Source organism: Anolis sagrei, chromosome 4, assembly GCF_037176765.1.
Source record: "Anolis sagrei isolate rAnoSag1 chromosome 4, rAnoSag1.mat, whole genome shotgun sequence".
Classification (NCBI taxonomy): Eukaryota; Metazoa; Chordata; class Lepidosauria; order Squamata; family Dactyloidae; genus Anolis; species Anolis sagrei.
The window spans coordinates 140885199-140904546 of record NC_090024.1 but is presented as its reverse complement, the minus strand read 5'-3'; the positions used below and the strand labels follow the sequence as shown (position 1 = coordinate 140904546).

The 19348-nt window shown below is 39.7% G+C and overlaps 1 protein-coding gene across 1 annotated transcript in view; it reads left to right on the top strand.

The window, feature by feature from the left end:
* Positions 1 to 19348, top strand: part of ADCY2 (adenylate cyclase 2) — a 132840-nt gene that overhangs the window by 25106 nt on the left and 88386 nt on the right. The window lies entirely within an intron of this gene.

Here is a 19348-nt window from a genome sequence, read left to right as displayed (position 1 = left end):
TAGTTTTAAAACTCACCCAAAATCTATGATGATGGATTAATGTAAGTTCTCTGCTTTAAATCTTATCAAAAAAGGAATATTCTCCTTCTCTGAACAGAATGGGTGAAAGGCAAGAGATTATTCCATCTTGGGAGAGTCTAAAAGAAGCGCCAACCTTCTCTCTTCTGTTCACCATGGCACTGGTTTTTGCCTTTTTGGATACCTGAGAGGGAAAATGGCAGCAGTGGTGAGGCATGGATGTTTAAGAAAACTGGGTAAAATCTAAAAATCCATCTTCTCAATTTTTTTTCCTCATAGAGCTTGGAAACCCACCGTGGCCAGTTTCCAGGCATCACTGAGCATGGGGACAGGAGAAGGGTTGTCAGATGTTGACCATTATTTCAAGTCACCAGAGGATAATTAATTAATGTGCCACATTATGGTGTAAATCAGGTGGTTCATAACTTTTCTGCATTGATGACTAATCATCAAGTGTAATGGCATATTCGGCGGGGGGGGGGGGTATTCTGCACACTTTCTTCCTTTAATATCTGAGGCTTCTTCCAGACAACAATTTATCATGGGAGAAAACGAGTTAAAGTAACCCATTTTTTTCTCTCATGTTGCTATTCACACGGGCATCCAAAAGAAGTGGGCTTTCCTGTGTGTTGTCCCCCCAAAAACCTTTGAAATAACATAAAAACTTACTGGCCTGCCATTATGCGTCTTTGGGGCTTCCTGGCATATATCAGTGTTGTGCCAGGAAATGGGGGCAGGAGCTATGTAGCCCCCAGCCTTCCAGCACAATATTGGTAGCTCCAGAGAGTCATAATGGTAGCCTGGTAAGTTTTTATGTCATTTTCAAGGTTTTAGGAGGGGGGATTTGAGGAGGAGATGGGTTCCCTCTTTGCTTCTCCAGGCCCACGAGTCCTGAAGAAGCAAATTGGGCTGTGCAGAATGACCCTCGGTAGTCCCAGGTCTACCTGGGGGTCAGTCCCCACAAGGCCCATACTCCATTAGACCCAGATCTTTCAAGAAGACTTGGGTATAATGGAGTATCAAATTAATTCAGGTCAAAGCAGGGTTTTGCTGCGCTGTCTTGAATTAATTCAGTTTTACCAGAGACATTTGGATGCCTCCAGTAAAAAACGCATGAAATTCCACATATGGGCCCCGTCTGGATGGGCCCTAAGTGAATGCAGGAGAGTAGTCTTCTCAACAACAACAACACTGACAGGAAAAAATGATAGGGTAAGATGACACGTATCAAACACAAGGCTCCCATGCTGAATCCAGTCTTCTATGTCGCTTTATGTAGCTCTCCAGATCCTGGACTGTAGCTCCTGTATTCCTCATCAGAGCAGATGGGAATTTTGATACAGTAACATCTGGAAAGCTGCAGTTTGTTGTATTTAGTCAGGATAGTGGGGTTTGCATTTAAATACGAGGGTAATGGATATGATGTTTGATGTTAAAATGTCCTTTAACCTTTAACCTCAGAGCCAGAAGTGCTGTTGGATTGCAATTCCCATAATCTGTAGTCCACATGGCAGATTACCAAAAGTGATGGGAATTGTCATTCAAAAATATCTGGGGACCCAAATTGGATAAAAAACTAAAGAAAATTGGCCCTCTGTATCCACTGATTCTGTGTCCATTGATTCAAACGGCCTTTGAAGGCAACCATAAGGCTGATGTGGCACGCAGTGAAAATGAGTTTGACACCCCTAGGTTAAATCCAGATGTGGTAAGCTTCTGACAAAAGCTTGCTCTCTGCTCCCCACAACAGCCTTTCCAATCCTCTGGGGTAATGCACCTTGCAAAGTGAAATAATTCATAGTACAAAAACCTGAAGGGAAACATTGGGTCCAACCCATAGTGAGCTGGAATCTTAGCATCTAGGGCAGTGTTTCTCAAACTGTGCTCCTCCAGGTATTTTGGTCTTCCGCTCCCAGAAATCCCAGCCACCTTACCAGCTGTTAGGAATTGCGCAAGCTGATTTCCAAAACATCTGGAGGAGTACAGTTTGAGGAAATCTAATCTAGGGAGATTAAATATTGCCTGGGGGAATTTTTTTAACTGTTTTCTGGAGCTTCAAAATTCTGTGCCGAAGATCTGGTGGGGTGTTGTGTTAATCTATTCAAACTATTATTCTTGTCCAATGGTTGAAGATGTAGATAGAGAAGAACTTGTCTATTTTGAATAATCTTTTCTTGTAGTAGCATGAAGAGTTTTTAGGCAGTTACCATGCAATTTGTTGCCAGCTGCAAGAATATGCTGGCTTCAGCCACCAGCAAATACACACACATTTCTCAATCGTTCTTTCTCTCACTCTCGATCTCTCTCTGTGCTTTCCACTGACTCACTGGAATGAGCATACATTAGTGGATTAAAATGAAATGTGTCCATTTTTAAATAATTGAAGTGAAACCTAAAAAGGGCTCAAAGTGGGGCAAGGAATTTTCTCTCCTCACTAAGGTGAGTCACCTGCTGTTTGTCAAATGGTGATGCAAAAAAGCTAAACACTGATACTACCAACAGGCCATTACACCAAGAGCTCATATTTTGGAATTAAGAGGTATTAGGAAAGTCAACAAACCATCTTTCAGCATTTGCAAGTCAATGAAAATAAACCTTTGTATTTTTCCAGCGAGAGTGCATGCAATTTGGGTTGTTGTTGTTATTCCCCTACTTTCCCCCAGGATTAAGATCCCAAGCAGCTCACAATTTGAAAAGCAATACAGTTAACAACATGCAAAATGTAAATACTACAATAGAATTAAACTAATTAAGTTATTAAAACAATTCAATTAAAATATAATCATGAAATAAAAAATTTAGGCTGTTAAAAACAATTCAACTGAAACAATGCAGCACCCTAGCCCATTTCTACTTAAAATAAAAAGGTCCTAGCTTGCTACCAGAAGAACAACTAAGAGAGGATCATTCTGGCCTCCCTGGGAAGATAGTTGCAGCATCCAGTGCAGCCACTGAGGCCCATCTATACTGCCATATAAAATCCAGATTATTTGCTTTGAATTGGATTATATGGCAGTGTAAATTCATATAATCCAGTTCAAAGCAGATAATTTGGGCCCTTTCCAGACAGGCAGAAAATCCAAGAGGAAGTGGGATTTTAAATCCCACTTCCTCTTGGGATAGAGACCACACAGCCAGCCTAAACTCCACTGTTTTGCAGCAGTGGTGTCCAGATACTCACCCCTGCTAATCTGAGATCAGCTGGGGTGGGCATTGGCATTGCCAACCTTCCCTTTCCTGTGCTCCATTTCCCCTGCACTTACCAAGAGAAGACTCCAACAAAGCCTGAAGCCTCCCCCCATCCCCTCTCCTCTGGAAAAGCAGGAGGAGGGCTTTGGGTACAGTAGGGGGGATTTTTGCTCCAAGGCACCCTCTTGGATCTTCTGTTGGAGGAAGAGAGGCAAAGGTTTCATGCCTGCATGGAAGGCTTTCTCTGGTAAGTTGAGAGGAAAATAGGGGGCAGGAGGGAGGGAAGGAAAACATGTGTTTTCCATGCCGCGGGTTTACACAGGCATGGAAAGGTGCATATTTCTCAGGGGGAATTGGGTTTAAAAGGCTGTTTTTAAAAACCTATTTTCCAGCCTTTAACCTGATTTTTCCTGATTCCTCTCACATGTTGGCTAAATGTTTTTTAGCCAGCCACCCCCCTTTAACCCGGGTTATAATGCATGTGTAGAAGGACCCTTGATTTATATGTTTTGATAATCTGAATTATATGGCAGGGTCGATCCAACCTGAGAGGAAACAAACTGGCAGCTGGTGGAACTGTTACGATAAGAGAGCTGTATGATCCCAGTAGGCAGTCCTAGTTAACAATCTGGCAGCAGTTCTTTGGACCAAATGAAGTTTCTAATCATGCTTCAGAGGGCTCATCTACACAGCACCAAAAACACGGGATTTCCCATGTGGCTACATGACGCTAGCAGTAAATCTATGCTGCTTCAGTGCAACAGATGAAAAACATCGGGTAGAAAGGTTCCCTTTTATCCCAATTCCTGCCAGAAAATGTGCATATTTACATCACTGTATATCCCTGCACTTGCAAAAACATAATTTCCTTCTTTTTCTTTTTTGGAAACTGCTCCAGTACATGTCTGCATTTTAAAAGCCCCAAACAGCTGATCAAGTGATTGGGCTGTGAAATGGACACACAGCTGATTTCAAGAAAGCAGGAATGGAGAGCAATTAAAACTTTTTGAAACTCTTTATTTAATATTTATAATATTAAACAAAGCTTGAATAAACAATTACAAAAAAAGAGAAATCCAGTGCAAGTTTTTTTAAATCACTCTGTTATTTGCTGAACCTCATATGCCCATATATGAATCTGTTTGTATTTATATTTAGGTATTGACATGTGCACATATATAGTCCAGTGCATAACAGAGTGATTAAAAAAGCATTTCACCAGATGTCCTCCATCCACCCTCCATCTTGTTCCGATACCGAGGAAGCCTGTGAGGGTGGTGGGGGAAGAAATCCCGGGACCCACAGGTCTGTGTAGGGACATGTTCTCAGATCCTGAGTTGTTGTTTTTGCCCTCCATTTAAAACCTGCATTTTCGTGCTGTTTGGAAGTGCCCGGAGACAGCTCCAGGTAAAGGGCATTGCAGAAATTGAAATGGGATGATGAGGATCCTGCTGCTGTGTACATTGCTTTCTCACACTAACCTTTGGTGTTTTTTAAAGACTAGATCTTGTAACAAGTTTATGAGAGAGGTTGTGGGGGACTTGCTTAAGTAAACATCCTAGGGCCCTTCGACATAGCCTTATAACCCAGAATATCAAGGCAGGTAATCCACCATATCTGCTTTGAATTGGGTTATCTGAGTCCACACTGCCATATAACCCAGTTCAAAGCCAATAATGTGGGATTTTATACAGCTGTATGGAAGAAGTCCTAAAGCGTCTCTCTTTTCATTGCAAGCCATGGCTCCATCTACACTACCATATAATGCAGTTTGAAACTGCAGTATATGGTTGGTGTAGGTTCATATAAAATAGTTTAATGGAGGTAAATTGCATTATATGGCAGTGTAGATGGGGCTCATACCATCTCAGATGGGCACTGAGCCCCAGGAAAGGCTTGCGATAACAGTAGTATCCTATTTATGGAATTTATTCTATCAAAAGTCTTCTGAGGTACTAATTGTATTCTCTTAAGATCTGTTTGTTCAAGTTCTCAGTTTTGCTCTAAGTACTGTTCTTTCTCTTGTTTTTTTAAAACTAATATTCATATTAGATTGTCTTTTAGTTCCAAAATGCCTCTTATATTCAATAAATGAATTTTTCCTAAAGATGCATAATAATAGATTGGCATGAAAATACTATATGATAATAATATGCATATCAAAATGCATTTCTGTATGGCAGAATTCCAGGGTACATTGCTAAATATGCTTCTGTCATTTTTTAAAAGTGATGAAACATTGCATATGGCTTTCATCCCTTAAAACTTACATGTTCCATTCTGTTTCTTACGTGGTATGTCACTCTTCAGAGCAGTCTCCCAACCTAAATACTGTACTACAAATCCCATCAACCAACATGGCCAATAATCATATGAGCTGGGAAAGATTAGGTTTGCAGTAGAGGGCAATGAATTGGGAGAACTGTTTTAAACCTTGGCTTTGGGAGGGAGCATTTGGCCCAGCATTTGGAACTGATCCTGGATTGATGAATATGGTTATTTGATTATCTGGCTTTGGATCTATGCACAATATTTGTCTAATGTTTACATATGTTGTTTAATGTTGTTTTAAATAGTTATTTCATTGCTTTAATTGTTGCTGTTTGGGCATGGAATAATGCCAATTATGTAAGCTGCCTTGAGTCCCCTTCGGGGTGAGAAGGACAGGATATAAATGTCGTAAATAACTAATAAATAATAAATAAGGGTGCACCTATACTAACCACTTAGGTTAGTTTGAGGGTAGATCAGCCCCATGGCAGCTAACTCTGCATAGGACTGATTTGGCTTAAACTGGGGTTAGATCGCCTTAACACAGCCTTGCCCCATATTAAGCTAATTTATGGGGAGATTTAAATCCAGCATCAGGATTTGCCTGTCCTTTGAGTTAGGGCCTGCCAAGACAATTTGGCCAATGTTATAGTGAACTGGCAGGAGCTGCATTTAGTGCCAACTCACATTTCTCAGAAATGTCTTCTGTCTCTTTTTTATGGTTGCTCATTGAATGGTTTTCATTCTCTTTATGTATTTGTTTGTTTATTTGCCCAAATCATTTACCCAACCTACTCTTGTTTCAAAATTTTCTTTGGTTTCTTGGATCTTCCAGGCTGCTTTTTTGTTGTGTTCTATGTCTTTGCACTGATTATATTATAATAGTTCTCTTTGTCCCTTGTACAGATTTCTGAACAGTTCCAGCCAGAACCGATCCTATTTTTATCACTTTGTACTTTTGCTTCATTACATTTTTATTTACATTCAAAAATTATCTCCGTTATTACACTAATGTCACCCCTGCTTATACATTAAAATTCTGCTTTAATTAAAAAATCAAGGTAATTCAAACTGCTCTTGTAAAATTGAAAATGTTTCCTCATCCAACCTTAATTATTCCAAGCCTTTCATCCATCATACACTAAGGTTTTGATACCTTTTAGCCTGAAATATTTGTTTATTTATTTTATTGATATCCCCCCTTTCTCACACACAGGACCAGAAACAGCTTAAGTTATATATTGCAACAAAATAGCTAAAACAAACTGAAATATAAAGTTTAAAAACATTGAAACATTGAAACAAAATAATTAAAAACACACAAAAATCTATTACATATTAAGAATCAGTACCCCTAGCCCAACCAGTTCCACAGTTGAGGGCCTGTTTTATTGAAAGATAACACTCTTTTAGCATGCTTTCTGAATAATTTCCCTGGTTCTGAGTCACAATTTTCTGGTTTCTTACATGTTCTTTAAATTCTATACGGATATTATTTAGATTGACTTTTGGCATTATGAATGGTTTCACTGTAAATTTTGATATTAGCAGTTAATAGTCTCTGCTGAATCCATTGCTGGTTCTGTGTTCCCTGATATTATGGAGCTAATTCATCTTCTACGGTGGGTTGCCGAGACAGGGTGAGCTCCCGTATGTCAGTTCCAGCTTCCCATGCGGGGATATGAGAGAAGCCTCCCACAGGTTGGTAACACATCCGGGCATCCTCTGGGCATTGTCTCTGCAGACGGCCAGTTCTCTCACATCAGAAGCGACTTGCAGTTTCTCAAGTCGCTTCTGACATGATAAAAAAATCTTCTGCTACCAGTTCTGTAGTTGATTTGATTCCTGTATTGTAATCAGATGATATCAAAGTATATGGCTGACTGTTCAGTTGCCTAATGTTTCCCACAAAATGTTCATGTCACAAAATTTGAAAATAATATGTGAAAAGTCACTGTTGTTCTTCATTTCTTGTTCCTACATCACATTCTCCAACAATTGTTGGTTTTACCTTGTTTCCTTCTTTTGATGTATTTTTCATCTATGATCAGCATGTCCTGTTTGGATGTTTGATCAATCAGTTACCAGATGCCTGCCTTGAATCTTGGATTTTGTCTTGTTTTGCCTCTGTAGTTGGAGCACAAACTTGGATGGTGGTTTGTTTGATAGGTTTCCCATGCAGTCTTATTGATATTAGTCATGCATATGTTGCATTATAGCCTTAATCACCTTTGCTACATTACACTCCCGATATTAAGATAATCCAGCTTTCCGCTAGATTGTCATTTCCAGGGTCAAAGTCTATGTAATGATCTGTTTGAAAAGTACTGCTATGTTTATATGTACCATTTCATCTTTTACAATTTCTAATTTCTGCTGTTCATGTTCCATATTTCTGTTGTATACATTGCACAGCTTTGGAATTTTCTTTAAGTTCAGAACATATCAACAATTGAGCATCCTTTCAGCTTGAGTCCAGTTGTATCTTTAAGCAGTACTCTTTTACATGATTATCATATGGCTTTTGAGGTAAAGGGCATTCAGGAGTACTTTAACATTGCTTTCTTCTGGACAGTATAAACAGTAAAGTTATAAAGTTCCATTGTATTTCTTTCTAAACGATTCTTCACCAGCTGCTGCATTTTTACTTTCTTTCTGGAGTTTCTTTACCTCTCTTGAACTATCATTTCTCTATAGAAGATGAATTGATGGTTGTGGTATCTTCACCTTGAAGAGCCTGCTTTGAATAACCTTACATAAATGTGGATTATTTCTATTTCTTAAAAGGAAATGACATATTTTGATATTCTCTGAGGTTCCTGCATTTGCAATCTAGTTTCAGCAACAGTGAACCTGGGCAATATTAGAATAACTGCATTACCTGTGGACTGCATTTTATGCCTGGAACACTTGTTTTGAATGATGAACTATGAAGATAACAGCAAAAGGGCTGGGCTTTAGCACAGCAGGTTAAACCACTAGCTGCAGTAAATCTTGTCAGTTCGAAGCCCAGGTCAGGGCAAGCTCCTGGCCTTTAGCTCAGCTTCTGCCTCCCTAGTGGTTCAAAAGCAAAATCAGAGATAAATAGGTACCACTTTTTAAAAGAGGGGAGGTATTGTAAGGAATGCCGGGTATCAATCAAAGGAGGAAGTTTACGAATAAAACTCTTTGGCAAGGAGATGGAGTGACAGCACATTCCCCGCCCCCCGCCCCATGGCCCGAATCAAGCACAAAGCCTCATATATATATATGTCTATGCATAATTGTCTGCCTTGTCCATGTATAAAATGGCATTGAATGTTTGCCACATGTGTATTTTCTGCGATCCGCCCTGAGTCCCCTTCGGAGTAAGAAGCGCAGAATATAAATACTGAAATAAATAAATAAATAACAACCTCTATTATGAATTTGATGTAATGTTGCTGACATGATATGTGTGAAGTGCTTGGAAAAACTTCAAGAGGTAATATAAATGCTTAGTATTATTGAACTTAATGAAATGTAATGCTTTCCCCCAAATAATAGGATCAAAATTCCCTAGGTTTAAAGTAAGATTTTTAGGTGCTGACAAATTGACTCATTTATTAAAGAAAACTATAGAAATAGATTGGAAGCAGTGATAGATATGCCATTCTCCAATGTGTGACCTGATTTTCAAAGTCTATTATTTTAATTTTGATAGCCAGTTTGTTGCAGTGCAGCTGCAAGGCACACTCCTATTTTTGCTTAACCAAAAGAAAAATGACAAGTCAATCGGTCATCCATTATCAGACCTCCAGATTGCTAACCCAGAAACATTTGATTAATTGGTTTCCAAACAAAGCCAGTATAGAGAAAACAGCCCTATGCATTTCATTTATTCTTAAATACAACATTTCATTTCTGTCTAGTCTTGTGTGCTGCCTCATGAGATAACATACATTTACTCCAGTATCATTCTACTCACAGTATTAGGTCCTTCATTGTCAAGCAACCTACCACCTTTCCTCAAAAAGGTTGTTCTGTTTAATCTAAGTAAAAGCATATAGGGAAAGCAAGGATATTGTGTTCAGTTTATTGACTACAGCCCTTATGGTGCTCAAGTTTCCATATCAGGGAAGATTAGAGCTTTTCCATTAGGCATTCAGAGAACCAAGTGCGTAGTTACTGGGGGAGTGGGGCGGAGTTTTCATCAAATAAGAATTGTTCTTTCTAAAATGAAATTTCCTTCTGTTCCTATATTTCTAGCATTGCAGAGTGAAACATTGAAAACCATTCACTCCTAAAACTCTTGCCTTCCCTGTTTTCACATTATCTTGATCAACTTTGCTTGCCCCTTTTTCTTTGGCAACATTTTCAGTTATTGCAGTGCTAAAATTTTCATTTCTAGATTTCCTCGTTTTTTTTCTACTTCCTTAAGGACTCTTGCAAAAAGCAGATTCTCGGTTTCATGACAAGATAGCAAAAAGTTTTGTACATTGCTGTTATTGTTACATTTTTCTGTTTGGGCTGGATAAATTGACTGTCGCCAGGATGAGAAGAAGGGAGCAAACCTAGTACAAGTTATTGCCCAGAAATGTGGAAGGGGACCTGGGACCTTACTATACTCCATGCATTTTTATCTTTCTTGATAGTATCACTACTTCTAATATTTGTTTTTACATTCATTGTAAAATTGGTGAAAAATGAATAATGATATAAAAAGTTCTGTATTACAAAATCCTAAAAATGCTAGCATTCTGGGAGAGCAGGACGGGGTCTAATGCAGGGACGGAAGCTGGGGGCAAGCAAGGATGTCTCAGGACCCTTCCAGACATGCCCAAAACTCATGATAGGTAACGGATTTACTGGAGGCATCCAGTCAATGCCTCCGGTAAACCTGGATTAACCCAAACTAAACTGGGTTAAACTCCTGAACAAAACCAGTCCTTACTGAAAGGCCCAGGTTTATTGAGGTCCTGGGCCTGTGGGGATTTACTTCCAGGACTGATTCCCACTGCCATCCCAGTTCTTTGAGCTTCTGGAGCCTGAAGAAGTGTGAGGGCACCCAACCCCTCCTTTCCTGCATCCCACTTTGTGGCCAAAACTCTCTCAAATTTTGCCAATTTTGCCTCCACAAGTAGCTCATAATAGATACTGATCAAAGAATGAAGTCAGGCGGGGAATCGATGACAGGAGGGAGAAAGGCAGTGCCTGTGTTACACTCTCTCCAGAAAGATTCAAAGGTTTATTTGAGACAACAAATAAACATTTGGGACTCAATTCTCTGCCCCCTCCCCTCCACAGTGGTTAAAACCTGTCTCGGCTTTGGGTATTTTGTAGCTTGAGTAATACACCATACAGTTGCTGCTCTTTCTGAAAAGCCAAAGGAAAATGTGGCTTCATTTATGAAGCTAGAGCAGGCATGGGTAAACTTGAGCCCTCCAGGTGTAAGCTGGCTGAGATTTCTGGGTCTTGAAGTTCAAAACACCTGGAAGTTTGCTCATTCATGATCTAGAGCTAAACACCCTAAGGTAGGCATCCTCAACATGCAGCCTTCCAGATGTTTGGGCCTCCAACTAACAGAATTCCTGACCATTGAACAAGCTGGCTAAGGCTTTTGGGAGTTGGAAGCCAAAACAACTAGAGGACCACAATTTGAAGATGCCTTCCCTAAAGGCACTATATTTTGTCTTGTCTTGGAAGCTCGGCAGAGTCAATCAAAACCAGGTACAATAGGTATATTTCAAACTATACCTATAGCACCTGGTAAAATCACTTCTTGCGTATCCAGCAAAGCACTCCAGCAAAAGCATGCAGGGAATGCGGAAGTACTTCATCAGTGTTGCAGATGGATGATGAAAGCGACAGCTCCCCTGGAGGCCAGAAAAGTTAAATAGCCTCTGACTGTTTGTCTGTATCTTAATGTTTGCCATATATGTGTACATTGTAATCCGCCCTGAATCCTCTGTGGGGTGAGAAGGGCGGAATATAAATACTGTAAAGAAATAAATATAATAACACCTGGTAAAATTCAAGGAGTCTCCATAAGGTTATATGTGATTTGAAGGCATATGTACACACACAGAATATGGTCTCCACTTAGATGGCATGATATTTAAGGCAAACACTTTGATTTATTATGACCATGCTTTTTGGTGCATAAGGGAATCACAAGAATCTTTTCTCTTAAACAAAAGAGGGTTTTATAGGAGCATATTGATAAATGTGTGTACAGCTTGAAATAGTTATATTTGCTGGCTGTTTCCTTGGTGTATTGCAGGTTGATCTTTTATGGAATTTCACAAATATTTTGAAATTTATTTGATACAGTGAGGTAGTTCTGGCTACGGAAAGACTGAAAGGATTTATTAAGGAAACCTTTCTAGATTTGAAAAGAATCTAATCATAATTTCCAAGGGGACTTGGTGTTTCTTATCCTGTAATGCTTTGAAAGGAATATATTAAAGCTTTCAGGTTTGTGGAATTTGTAATAAATTTATATTCTCAAGACATATAAATATTTATAACTTTTCCATAACATTTCCTCAGGCTGGCAGCTTCTTTATCAGTATGAACAGCTAGCATAACAATGAGGTACATTTACAAACATCTAGATCTGTCAATGTTTTTGTTATCTATGTTTTGTTGTAATTAGCCATCAAAGAAGCTTTAATTTCTGACAACCCTATGAGTAAGAGACTGTATGAACCCCATTTACCAACAGCTCAGGCCCCATCTACATTGTCATATAAAATCCACATCATCTGCTTTGAACTGAGCTATATGGCAGTGTCAACTCATATATTCCAATTCAAAGAAGATAATGTGGATTTTCTGACCAGATAATCTGGATTGTATGGCAGCGTAGAAGGGGCCTTAGGTCATCCTAGGAGAACCTAAAAGAATAACTGACACCCCCCCCCCACCACCACCACCACCACTACTCACCCTGAGACGAAACATCAAAGAGCTACTGCAGATTGAATTTTATTCTTTTCAGCTGTGGCTGGATCTACACTGCATATAATCCAGCATCTGATCCCAGATTTTCTTCTTTGAACTGGATTATATGAGTCTACACTGCCAAATAATGCAGTTCAAATCAGATAACCTGGGATCGTATCTTGGATTATATGGCAGTGTATATGGTCTGTGTTTCTGATTGTGCACTAAAAAGCAAAATTAAGGCCCTCGTCTACACTGCCATATATAATACAGATTATCTGCTTTGAATTGGATTATATGGCAGTGTAAACTGATATAAACAGATAATCTACATTATTTGCTTTGATAATCTGGATTATATGGCAGTGTAGATTCAGCCCTAAATATAATTTTGAAGTAATACGTTTGTCTGCCATAGTATCATTAATGTGACACAATACAAGTATCACAATTCAAAATGTGATTTCCAATCGATACATTTATTTATTTATTTCCAGTGTTTCTCTCCCGTTCCTTCTCAACCCCCAAAGGGGGACTCAGGATGCTTTACGTTTCGCAGCAATTTGATGCCATTAAATATAACACAGCAATATAATAACAATTAAAACAATAAGTAAAACATTAATTAAAACAGTAAAAAACAGTATTAATAGCCATAACATCATTCCAGTAAATTCCATATCCAATTCCATGTCCAAAGTGCTATCTATGTCTGTTGTCCAAAAGCCTGGTCCCAGAACCACGACTTCAATTTCTTCCTAAATGACAGGAGGGACAGAGCCGATCCTACTTCAGTGAAAAGTGAGTTCCACAGGTGGGGGGCCACAGCCGGGAAGGCCCTGTCTCTCGTCCCTGCCAGACATATTTGTGACACTGGCGGGAGTGAGAGCAGGGCTTCCCCGGATGATCTCAAATTGCAAGATGGGACATAGAGGGAAGATGGCAAGGATGTTTTTGAGGGATATGTAAAGATCTTAGTCCATCTAAGATATGTGGGTATGTAATGTTTCTCAGCTGATGACAGTAGGGTGTTTTGGGTGGAGTATACAGGTCTATATCTGCTGAAGCAGAAAGAGGAGAACACGCTTCTTTTGGATTCTATTACTTTCAAACATACCATGTTAGTTCTTGCCACCTTTTTAGTTAAAGAATTTGCTAAGCAAACAGATAGTGGAAATAGCAGGTTTAAAATATAGTGTTGTATATTGTATCCTTTCATTTTCAGTTTATGTCTTCTTTTCTCATGTGTATGCTTGTGCTGCAAAACCTTTTGGGGTGATGGGAATGGCAACCATTTTTTCCATTTTGAAAAACCTCAGGGCTCCTTGTCATCCTGCTTGAAGAAGCAGTCAGTAAGAGTCATAATTTGTTGAAATGCCAGAATTCATTCTTGAAAAATAAAGCATCACAGAAGAGACAATTACAAAACAGAACTTGTACTAACCTCAGTTGTATAAAATATCCAAGCACTTCTGTGCTTTAGAAATTGCTTCTGAAGTTAATTTTCTTTTGGTTTATGGATTAAATGTGAAAATGTTCTCATGAATCAGTGAGTCTAACATTTCAGGTTGAATAGTAGCATAATTTCAGCTTCCAGCAGCCTTTGTGAAGTCCTTAAGGAAAAAGATAGTTAAGCCTTCTGACCACATTAAAAGTGTATGGAGCTATGGGATTTATTGACTTCTTTAGGCTTTAACACAAAGCCAGCACATTAAGTCAATGAACCATTTTAATCTCAGCATCTTGGGGGAAAAATAATGAAAAAATAATTAAATGGTGGGTCAAAATTCTCATTACTAAATGCGTGTTACCTACCATTGCTGAGCATAGAAATCATAGCTATAAAAAAATTCAGGTCAGACCTTTTGAATATTTAATATAGATAATCTAAGATCGTTTATGGATAATATAAATAGAAAAGATTGCCATTTTAGAAGCAACACATATGATCCTTAAACATTTAAAGAGGCAGTGTAGAATTATGATCCATAGCTGTAAAGAACTGATAGAAAACTCCAGAGTGAACTATCTTTTGATTTTTAGCTGAAACAAAGAACTATGAGGCAAAGTTTTCTAGGCTAGAGAAAGATCTGGCTAAGAAAAATGCAATGGGAGAGATGCTATTTCACAGGCTATAGATGGGTGGCATATCAGAAGCAAAACAGAAGAACTAAGGCTGGGCCTACACTGCCCTATATTTCAAGATCTGATCCCAGATTATCTGCTTTGAACTGGATTATATGAGTCGACACTGCCAGATAATCTGGATTAAGAAGATAATCTAGAATCAAATCCTGGGATATAAGGCAGCATAGAGCCAGCCTTAGCAATGCCAACAAACCAAGGTGCTACCTACACTGGCAGATAATCCAGTGTCAATGTTGCATTAGCTTGAGGCATCCAAAGACGCCCAAGACTAATGAGGGGTAAAATGGGATAAACTGTTTAATTCAGTTTACACCTGAGTAAAAAAAAATACCTGCAAAGATCCTAATTTTCCTTGAAGATATGGACCTCTGCCTGTGTGGGACTGTGGGGACAACCTTCTAGGATTGCCAACCACAATCCCAGATGGCATATCAAGCCATCTCACACTTTCTAGGCTCAGGTAGCCCAGGGAGGTGACATGGAAGCCCTACCCTCACCTCCCTGTGCCCTGTTTTACTCCAAAGATTTTTTTTAAATCTCTTCCTTGCTATTTCTAGAGGCTTCCCTTAGGTCAGGCCTGGACAAACTTCAGCCCTCCAGGTGTTTTGGACTTCTACTCCCACAATACTCAACAGTCTGTCATGCTGAGTGATGACACAATTGATCTTTGGAAAGATTTGTGTTGCACTTTGGCTAGTGTGGAAGGAGTCACACACTACAAGTTCCTTTACACTACTCAAATTGTTACATAACAACAGTCTCAGGAGCTCCTAAGGGAGGAAGTAGGTAGTGAAGGGCTAAAACTGATTCACTGCCCAAAAATGTTCTGTTGATCTGAATTGGATTAGGCTCTTTTAGCAGCAACCTAACCTCTGAAACGAGCCCACTCAAAAAGAGGAAGGCAAAATTAGTCAGATCTGTCCCTTCAGAGGCAGAGATACTGAATTAAACCCAGGTCCCATCACCATAGCTTGACTTGAGATTGTTGGATTGGGATCCCTTCAACCAGGGATCATTGATATGTAACCTTCAAACACGCATCTCTTGAAGAACTATTCCTTTCCACATCAGGAATTCTGTATGTCTCCAGATGTGTGTGCAAGAGGTGGGAGGGAAGAGCACAGAAATAATATCAAAATAGATGAAAGAAAATAATTTAGGGCAATAAAATCAAATAATTAACATGACACATTTAAGTTCTTGTTTCAAGTAATACCACACTCTACATTTTCTATTCTCACAGAACTACCTTCTGTTTTCCCAAGGGCTAATTTTGTGTCCTACTATCGCTAATAATAGTCTCTTTTATCCCTTTGCTCTCAGTAGATGATCCTTACATACCTAGATGTCAGACCCTAAAGAAGCAGAATAAAATATTGACAAAGATTAGTGCTGGTATTCTTGCTTCTACCTAGAAACGATGACCCCAAAGAGGAAAATTTCTTTCAGTGTCAACATTTTGAGAATAATTGGCAGCTTTTAGTGAGCCTTAGAAATACAGTTCTACTACTGCAAAAGTACTTCTCTCAGGTACTGTTCCCTTTGGGGTGAGTACACATTTGCTTCTAGGTCTCTTCTTTCCCTGGAGTGTCAGATGATCCTAATCGATCCTCTGTTACTTTTTGAAATAGGCTGCTATGATTCTCCCTTGGCTGTGAGCTATTGCTCCATTGGAATGTGGATAGATAGGCATAGACGTTGACAGCCAATGCGGTGTAGTGGTTTGAGTGTAGGAAAAGGACACTGAGAGTTCAGAGTTCCATTCCCTGCTTAGTCATAAAATAACACTGGGTGACCCTGGGCAAGTCACATTATTTCAGCCTCAGAAGAAGGGATTGGCAACCCCCATTTGAACAAAAGTGTGACAGGATCATTGTAGGGTCTCTGTAAGTCAGAAGGGGCTAGAAGGCAATGTGATCTCAAACAGCAGAATGACAGAAAAGAGTTTGGATTCACCTGGATCACACATCCAAAAAGCCCTTTGACTCTGAGGATGTCTTACTTACTTACTTACTTACTTAGGTGATCCCTCATTGTCCGAGCAAGATTGCCCTCCAAGTTTGGTGTCCTGGTGGTGGGTCTGTAGGTGACTAGGGAGCCCTATTCTTGGCCTGCATGTTCTCCCGCAGTAAGGGCATCGGTTTCCAGGTGGAAGGCAGTCCTGGTTGGAGATGGCTTGACGCACCTTTCCCTTGGCACGTTTCTTTCTTTCGCCCTCCATTCGTACCTCTTCAAATTCTACAGCACTGCTGGTCACAGCTGACCTCCAGCTAGAGCGCTCAAAGGCCAGGGCTTCCCAGTTCTCTGTGTCTATGCGACGGGTTTTAAAGTTGGCTTTAAGCCCATCTTTAAATCTCTTTTCCTGTCTCCAACATGTTGTTTTCCATTCTTGAGTATGGAGTAGAGCAACTGTTTTGGGAGATGGTGATTGGGCATTCAGACAACGTGGCCAATCCAGCAAAGTTAATGGCGGGGGACCATTGCTTCAGTGCTGGTGGTCTCTTGCTTCTTCCAGCATGCTGACATTTGTCCACCTGTCTTCCCAAGCAATTTGCAGGATTTTTCAGAGGCAGTGCTGATGCAATCGTTCCAGGAGTTGCATGATGAGTCTATACTGGATGGGAAATGTGGGAGCAGAAATGCCCCAGAAGTCCCTGTTGAACACAGTGTAGTAGCGGGTTGGTCACTTGGTCTACCCAGGCTGAGACTGCATTGTCCCTATTGGCCCATCACCTTACATTTCATGTTGCCATTGGTGCTCCCAGCTGGTCATAAAGCTCCATGTCATGGGCAAAATGTATGTAATGGCACTTTTAATTTATTTATTTTTTGCTGAAGGTGGGTATAACAAATGAATAAATGTGGACATTATGCCCAATTTCAGTATATATTTTCTGAAAGATAATTTGCCATACTAAACGTTCATTGCTACTGTTGACAGAAAAATGCAAATCTGTGTAGTTTTTTGTCCCTCCCTCATCAATAAAGGAGTCCGGTGTTGATTTACTAAGAATTACAGGTTTAGATGTAATTTAAGTAAATGATTTCAGATGGTCAGTTTATTAATCGGACAAATAAGGCACAGATCTATATTGGCATTAAAGGAAATTGCTTGGGAAGCCAAGTTCAGACAGCCTGAAGCTGTTTCTGTTTTTCATGAATTCCTGAAAATGCGTAAACTAGTAATATACCAAGAGACAGAAACCACTTTGTTTCAGCAGCTGTTATTGAAAGCTAATACTTTCCCCCAAATTACAGCCGCTGCAGATCTTGCTTTTCCTGTTCTACTTCAAATAGGATAAAAAGAAAATATGTATCAGAAAAAAGAGATTAAGATTCTGCCTAAATCCTACTGTTAGTCCTGACTAAACTAGACTCTTTGAATTAATGGCTTTTACCAATGCAATGAATCACCATTTAACAGCTGGAATTAACCAGTTAGATGCAAACCAGTATCTACAATTTACACCATTGACAGCTCTGCATCAACAGATATATATGTGTAAACTTTGGTTGTGTAATCTTTGGGGTTGCATTTTTCCTCTTTTCATCCTTTAGTGATGCATCTTATATAAGTCTGCATTTACAGAACCTGAGCAAAATCTAGAGTTCAGGAGTAAGACCAGTAAGAATTTTTTTTATCCTGTCCCAAAGAAAGAAGGCAAAGTTTATAAGGTTCTGAAAAATCAGAGCTTATTTACAGAATCATTCCATTAAATAAGCCAACTGCCTGTTTACTGATAATTCTATAAATTAATTGCCTGACACATTTTAAATACACCCTTTTTGGAAGCAGTGTAATTCCTCTATATAATAGATGAATCTGTCGTTTTGTAATTCCATTATAAACAGAAAGCAGAAATGCATGAATAAGTTATGGAATGGGGGCAAGTGAGGAAATCATGTTGGAGATGGGGAAAAGCAGGGTTCTAGTGCTCTGTCTTATAGAGGATGATCCCTTTAGCCTTCAGGATGATGAACCCCAAATTCCAACAGCATATCCGATGGAGAGGAAATTGGGAGTTGTAGTTCTATTGCACAATACAAAAGAGGAGTCTCAAACAAATGTGCCCATACCAAATGAGACCATAATACATAAATAAGCATCACTAAGGGACAGAGAGTTTCATCTATGCTGATGATCGCGCCATCACTGCTCAAACAGGGAGCTTTGAAATGGTTGAACAGAAGCTCTACGAAGCTTTAGGTGCTCTTACTGTCTATTACAGGGAAAACCAGCTGATTCCTAATCCATTTAAAACACAGACATGTGCTTTCCATCTGAAGAACAGACAAGCATCTTGAGCTCTGAGGATTACCTGGGAAGGAATCCCACTGGAGCATTGCCACACACCCAAATACCTGGGAGTTACCCTGGACCGTTCTCTGACCTATAAGAAGCACTGCTTGAATATCAAGGAAGAAGTGGGTGAAAGAAACAATATCATACGAAAGCTGACTGGCACAACCTAGGGATCACAACCAGGCACAGTGAAGACATCTGCCCTTGCATGTTGCTACTCTGCTGCTGAGTACACATGCCCAGTGCGGAAAACATCTCACCATGCTAAAACAGTGGATGTGGCTCTTAATGAGACATGCCGCATTATCACAGGATGTCTATGCCCCACATCACTGGAGAAATTATACTGTTTAGCTGGCGTTGTACCACCTGACATCCACTGGGAAGTAGCAGCCAATAATGAAAGGACCAAGGTAGTGGCATCTCTGGCCCATCCTCTATTCAGATATCAGCCAGCACACCAATGCCTTAAATCAAGAAATAGCTTTCTAAGATCTGCAGAGATACTCTCAG